Raw genomic sequence first — 7660 nt, forward strand, 5'->3', positions numbered from 1 at the left:
TCAAGTAATTTAAATCATTTCTACGTTAAGGTAAATATGCTCCATTATTCAGGAATAAAAGTCCACTTGGATTTATACATATTAAAAACAACAGCTACTTACAGCCCTTCCGCTGGCTGCTAAGATTTTCAGATCTGGGTGAGAGGCTTCGTGCTTTCTAAAGTTTCACAGTAGGGGCATTTATGCCCACTACTCCGGGCATTGTTCCAAACAGACTTCGAGATATCATAGCAGCCCCAAATATTTCTCCTTCTTTATATTCACCATCCCATTGCCTGCTGCTGTGACGCTGGACACTGTGTCGCCAGTCTCTCAAACAGCCGGCCCAGGGCCTCCCGCCTACTAGGTGTCCGCAGAGCTCCAGACTAAGAGCAGACGATAAAGAAGGAGAACGCTGTCCACTTTTAAGGAATTTCCTGTTGTTCTTAAGTGTCATCGAGTCAGCTCCGACTAGTAGTGACCCTGTGCGCAAAAGAACAAAACGCTGCGCGGTTCTGCGCCATCCTCAGTTGTTCTCTGCCTGAGACCACGATGCGGCCACTGTGTCCGTCCATCTCGTGGAAGGCCTTCCCCTGCTTTGCTCCTAAAAGCCTTACGAATCAGAGTGGAACCGTGTCTGATATAGTGCTATACAATGAGTCACGCCTAGGGAAGAGCTACCTCTGAAAAGTAGGATTGACCTTTAGTAACATGGATGAAGCAATGTGTTAGGGACCTGCGGCTTCCGATGGGACACAACTCAAAATGAGAAGTAACAGCTGTAAAGTTCCCTTAGTAATTGGAACTTGGAATGTACAATATAGGAACATGATACATCAGCAACAATTAAATGGGACCCATAAAGCTCTAAATGCTAGGCATTGTTCCTGTTAGTGCCATTAAGTAGGTTCGAACTCACAGCAATCCTATCTATGTAAAACACAGCCTGGTCTGGCGAGAGCCTCACAATTGTTATGTTTGAGCCCATTGGTACAGCCACTGTGTCCATGGATCTTGTCCAGTTCCTTCCTATTTTTCACTCCCTCTCCACTTTACCAAGTGTGAGGCCCTTCTCCAGGGACTGGTCTCTCCTGACAACACGTCCACAGTCTGCAAGACAAAGTCTTGCCATCCTGGCCTCTCAGGAGCACTCTGGCCATACTTCTTCCAAGACAGATGTGTTGGCTCTTTTGACCGTCTACGGTACTTTCCAATCCTTTGCCAACACCATAGTTCAAACATAATGACTTTTATTTGGTCGTCCTTATCATCAACATCAGCTAACATCACACACCTCACCAAAGAGAAGCTGTTTCAGCCATAACATTAGGAGTGAATTCGTTAAATTTTTGACAAAATATAGCAAATTAATTTTGAAGTTGATAATTCTGTGTGTTCTGAGAATGATGTTATAAATATCCAAATGGCCCTTGGCAGAAAAAATGTTCGCCACCCCTGCTCTATAGTATAAATTTTGTGTGCTACTTAAGCAAGCTCGGTGGCCCGAATGGCTAAATGCTTGACTTAGATTAGTGGCCAAGAGTTAGCGGCTCAGACTCACCCAGACCTGCTCAGGAGACAGGCAGGCCTGCCCCTTCTGAAAAGTCACACATCTTAAGGTCTATGGAGCTGTTCCACTTGATGGCAACTAACTATAGGACAGTAACAAAGCCGATGACTCAAGATTAATATCTCCATCAAGCTCTCTGTCTTCTATCATGCATGTATCTGCTTCGAAGACCATGCCTGCATTTATTTTTTTTCTATTATGCCTTTACACTGTGATAAAATACACGTACTATACATTACTATATTAACCATATTTGAGTAAATAATTCATTTGCATTCCATACATTCACAATGTGATATAACCGTCATTACTATTTCCAAATCTTTTTTAAAAGATTATCCCAAACTCTAAGCTCATTAAACAATAATTCCTGTTGCCACTCTTCCGCAGCCCCTGTTCCCTACATTCTACTGTGCCTCTTCAAGGTACGTGGAAGCATGGTGTTTCTCCTTTCATGCCTGACTTCTTCCAGTCTACATGTGTCTTAAACTATAATCGGAATCTGAGTCCAGAGTCTCATCTCTTCCAGAACTCGATCTCACTGATTATCTGAATACAATATGATCTTTTCTCTTCTGCGCTCCAGTAGCACATACACGATAGACAGCAATTTGTAAAATTCAGTTTGACAATTGCATTTTTACTGCAGTGGGTCTTAACCTCAGACCTTGCAGTGTGGTAAATTACTTGATATGGCCCTTTTTGTCTTTGTAACTCCTGCCAAATGAGTGGGTAGACCTATGCAAATGAAGGTGCCTGTGACCCACTGAGGGGATTGGTTAGTGTGCAAACAATGTAAATAAGGCACATGTCACCTTTGGGTAGCAACATGTAAACAAGGTACATGGACCCCAACATGGGGGTTGGCCCATTTTGCATCCCACTACACTTAAAATGAACCTTCCCAGAGGCAGAAAGGGGGTGTGTTCATCCAGGTAGACTAGAGAAACAAATCCATAGAAATTCATTTGTGTATAAGAGTGAGTTTTTTTTTATAAAGGGTAATTGTACATTAAGAAAGCATCCCAGCCCAGTCCAGTCCAAGCCCATAAGTTTGATATTAGCCCATATGGCCGATACCAATCTATAAAGCCCTCTTCAGACACAAAACACAGGCAATGACGCTGAATGCAGGATGATCACAGGCCAATGGGTAGAAAGTCTTTGGATCCAGTGACATTGTAAACATCTAAGCGCTGGCAGGGGTCTCCACATGGCTTCTCCAGTTCCCAGGGCTGCATCAGGGTAGGTCCATGTGGCTTCTCCTCAGGGATGTCTCACAGGAAGTAAGCAGAGAGAGAGTGTGTCTCCTGCCTCCAAGGAGGAAATATCGGAATTCCCAGAATACTTAGGGGAAGACCATGCCCATGCAGAAGCCTCATTGGCTATGACCCAATTGACAAACTAGGCTCCACCCCTTTACTCTTAATCCTTTTAAGTCCCACATTGACACCATATTGTGTAACTACCACAGGGGGATATCACGGCCATCAAGAAAGAAGAGCCAGGAGTGGGATCCCATGCTGGAGTTCTATGATACAAGAGGCGGAGTTCTGTGACACTGGAGCGACAGTGAGCAATGAAGAGGAGAAGTGGCAGTAGCAGAGGTACCAAAACCAGTTGAAAAAGAGGGCTGGCTTCCTGGCTCACAGAGCAAGAAAGCTGAGTACTTTGGGATAGGAGGCTTGCTAACATAGTGGGTTACCTTTGAAGATTTAATTGAGGGAGTTAGGTTTGCCAACTATGGAGCTAGAGGTGAGCACTTTTGGCTGCGGTTTCTTGGAGAGTGAGCATTGATTGGCACAGCTGAAAGAGTTTGTGGCCCAGAGTTGAAGAGAAGCATGCCTATGGGCATGACTCCGAAGAGATTGTCCTAATTGAAGAACTGCATCCTGAGTGTTGTTATCCTGAATTATAACTGTCCACTTCCTTCATAAACCCTTAACTGTGAGTACAGTGTGTAAATGCTGTGTGGCCATTGCAATGAATCATTTAACCCAAGAAGGAAGTAGAGAATGCCATGGGAGGGATGACTAGGATTAAAATTGGTACAGTTTGAAGGGTGGAGGCAATGTTTGACATCACCCCCAAAATTCGCCAATGGTGGCTGATGTTCACGATGGTGATTCTTTCTCCCCTTGGTTATGTTAAGCAGTGGTCTCAACCTTCCAAATGCCGCGACCCTTTAATACAGTTCCCCATTTTGTGGTGACCCCCCCCCTCCACCATAAAATTGTTTTCGTTGCTACTTCACAACTGTAATTTTGCTACTGTTATGAATTGGGCAACCCCTGTGAAAGTGTTGTTCGACCCCCAAAGGGGTCTCGACCCATGGGTTGAGAACCGCTGTGTTAGAGGAAGCCAGGCACATTCCATACATGGTTTTTGTAGATCTGTTCTTAGGTGCCATTCGTTATTGATGAATATTTTGTGTGAGGCTGTATACATGTGTATGTATATAAGAGCACATCATTTCAGCAATAATATAAAACATTTTACAAGTATGTTCTGAATTATCTGAGGATCACCTTATAATTTCATTGCTTGTTTGTGCGTTTGATTAATTTGGCTGTAAACATCACTACCTCCGTTGTAATGAGTTAATTAATAAGAAAAGAACACAGGCAGACTTCGTATGCAAATATGCTTTTGCAGCAAGTGAAAGCTCAGTGAAAGCAAGGCCTTCCGTCCAGAAACGACAGCCCCCCAGGCTCAGAGAGAGAAGTGCTCGGACCCTCTGTCTTCATGTGGCACTCCTGGGGGGCGTCATGTCATCACCCAGTATTCAGGGTGGGGAGTGGGCCCAACCTAAAAGAACCCATGGCATACAACCAACACTGTATCCATAAACCAATGGCAGTCCCTGGGAGCACATTGCTTTGGTTATTTTACTTATATGTCTTTGAGTTTGTAGCTATGCAAGACCTATGTGCATGCATAGTTTATACCTGGTTTATTATGGTACCCATTTAAGTTGCATTACAGTGTAAATAATTTAAGCCAACACTGGAACTCCACAGGGTTATTTTTAAGTTATGATTGTGAAATAACAATATGCTATATTGTGACAGTTCTTTTACAGTGGCCTTAAGTGGCTGTTGAGATTTTTACTGTTTAACTATTTCCATTGATCACAGACTTGTTTCCCCAAATAAAATATAAATTTTTACAGGATAGAAATAAGCCTTCAAGGCATTTGCATCCTCCTTAGCATCTAGTACAGCACTGAGAATTTCAAGCATTTGTTCTTTAGGTACCATTCTGGATTTTCAACTCATAGGAGCCTTGGTGTGTAGTGATTACACGTTGGGCTGCTAGCTGCAAGGTCAGCAGTTCAAAACCACCAGCCAATGTGTAGGAGAAAGGCCAGGTTTTCTATTCTCTTAAAAAGTTACAATCTTGGAAACTCACAGAGGCAGTTCTACCCTGTCCTGTAGGGTTTCTATGAGTCAGCATTAACTTTGGGGGTCGTAAATGTTGAGTGATCCGTGTGACAGAGTAGAACTTCCCCATAGGGTTTCTGGCCCACAGGCTTTACAGGAGCAGGTAGGGTCGCAATTGCGTGCTTTACCGTTGCAACGTCACAACACCAAACACCATTGGAGGACTTAGGAAAAGCCCAGGGACACTTGTGATTTTCATTTTTTTATCAGCCCTTTTTGACTTAAAATCTCATTCCTGCATATTATTTATTGTGCTCTTTTCTTACATCGCTTTCTTTTTATTACTGATCTTTTTTATTGGGGGCTCTTACAGATATTATAACAATTCTTAATCAATTAATCAGGTAAACTTGTGCAGATGCTGCCAGCATCATTTTCAAAAGATTTTCTTTCTAATTAAGCTCCTTGATATCAGCTCCTCTTAATTACCTCCCTCTCCCACCCTACCGCCTCCATGGACCCTTAATAAATTATATAATGTTATTTTTATTTTTTTCATATCTTAACACCATTTGATGTATCCCTTCACCCACAGTTCTGTTATTTGGCCCTTTGAGGGGGGGATTATACATCATCCCCCCTTACCAACATTACCCGCCTCCTTCCCATGCCCTCACAGAATCATTACTCTTATTATTGCTTCTGAGGCATTTATCTATCCTGGATTCCACGTGTTGAAAGCTCTTATCTGTACTAATGTACATATACCAGTCAAGTAGAATTTGTGAGGTTGAACTGGGGCCATGATAGTTGGGTGGTGGGGGGAAGCAATGAACTAAAGTCCTAGAGAACTAGAGTCCCTTCCTTGTATCCCTTTTGTGAGAGAATTTCCGGTTAATAACAGATGGGCTTTGGGTCTCCACTCTGACCCCTCTCCTGCACAATGATATGATTGTTTGTTTTTGATCTTCTGACACCTAATCCTGCTGACACCTCATGATCACACTGGTTAGTGTGCTTCTTCCATGTGAACTTTGCTGCTTCCCTGCTAGATGGCCGCTTGTTTACCTTCAAGCTTTTAAGACCCAGAGGCTATACCTTTTGATAACCAAGCACCATCAGCCTTCTTCACCACATTTGCTTATGCTAAATCACTTTCAAGGGAGGCATTTTTTATCAGATATGTCAAATGTTTCTGATATCTACTATGATTCTACAGAAATAAACCCTCACCTTAATAGAGACCTGCTGCAAGCATTTTGTGTAGAATATATTACTTTATCACAATAACCATAGGTGATACAGGTAATAATAAGCAGCTTACTTTTGCTTACAGTAGTGGACCCTAAGGCAGAGAGAACAGAAGCATCTTGCCTAAGGAACTGTATAACTAGTAAGTGGTGGACGTAGAATTCTGATTTGATACAGGTTGAGTCCCACTGTCCATTTCCATTCTGCCTGAAGCCTCAGTGAAGTTGGCAATAAGGAACGCAAAAGTCGCTGCTGGGCGAGTGCCCTGATGCTTCCTTGTTCATCAGATCCTTCCACAGGAAAATGCACAATAGATTAGAAAAAATGTTTGCATTCACTCTTCCGGGAAATATATCCCCCTGTACTGTATCAGCCACGTATCATAGGATATCTGTTGTTCAAACTCCACATTGTGAAACACAGTACATCATTAAAAGGCAAATGTTTTCATGCTTATTTTATTCACCGCTCATATTTTATGTGTCTTTTCTTTTGTCTGCAATAGTGCTCAGAACACAAAATGAATTCAAATATCCTTGAGTGAATCAAATCTCCCCTTTTCAAACTTAGAAAGGTTTACCCGCTCACAGTTTAGGTCTATCTTCCAGGTACAAAACTCACTTAGTTTCCACTGGCAATTCCAGTTTAACAAAAACAAAAGCCCAAAATTTCCCAAACATGTCTGGATGCCTGGTAAAACAGGCTGAGGCAAAGATGACTTGCTCTTTTTATGATCCGAATGATGCCATCTTTTGGGGACTTCATGGGTCACTGGAATGATGGCCAGTGAGTCGGCGAGGTGGGGGCGGGGGGTGGGGGGGGAGACAGTGTAGTGGTTGTACGTAGACATCCCTCCTCATACTTTATTTTCAGTTATTTTTCCTGACTTTTGTCTGAGCTGCTAGAAAGGGGGATGCTCTTCTTCCAAGGTCTCTCCTCCTAGTGAGTTTGCAGGATCTACATCTGTAATGTAATAATCTATTTCCCTTGTTTGATGAGGATTTGATTTCTCTGGTGACTCTCCTTGTTCCTGTCCCTTGTGGAATGATTTTTGCTCTTGAAACTCCCCAGCCTCTTCTGTCACCTCATAGTTATGATCAGTTACTAATGAGAGGAAACGTCTGGGTATTTCCAGGGTCAGTATCTGAGAGCTGGGTGAATGAATTGAAGTCTAACATGAACATTCTGAGGCTGACTCACCCATTCATTTATGAATTCGCCCATCCCTCAACACACATTTATTAAATATTTCATCGTTGACAGAGAGTATGCTATAAACTATTATTATTGTTGTTGTTGGGTGCCATCAACTCCCTGCATTATTCTTACAATTGTTCTTTTGGGCCACTGTGTCAGCCCATCTCATTGAGGCTCTTCGTGTTTCCAATGCTCATCTGCTTTACCCAGAATAATGTCCTGTTTACAGGGTTGTTGTGTTAGTTTGGGTAGACTAGAGAAACAAATCCATAGAAACTCA

At 42.6% G+C, this 7660-nt stretch overlaps 1 long non-coding RNA gene across 1 annotated transcript in view; it reads left to right on the forward strand.

The window, feature by feature from the left end:
* The window catches only part of LOC123521558, a 134537-nt gene extending 130780 nt beyond the window's left edge, over positions 1-3757 (forward strand). Inside the window, exon 3 of the long non-coding RNA XR_006679981.1 lies at positions 3024-3757. This is a non-coding gene — a long non-coding RNA (uncharacterized LOC123521558). The remainder of the gene's footprint in view (positions 1-3023) is intronic.
* Positions 3758-7660: the final 3903 nt, after the last annotated feature.

The sequence above is a fragment of the Echinops telfairi genome, unplaced genomic scaffold (genome assembly GCF_000313985.2).
Source record: "Echinops telfairi isolate 266 unplaced genomic scaffold, ASM31398v2 ScPeMD7_23;HRSCAF=83, whole genome shotgun sequence".
Lineage (NCBI taxonomy): Eukaryota > Metazoa > Chordata > Mammalia > Afrosoricida > Tenrecidae > Echinops > Echinops telfairi.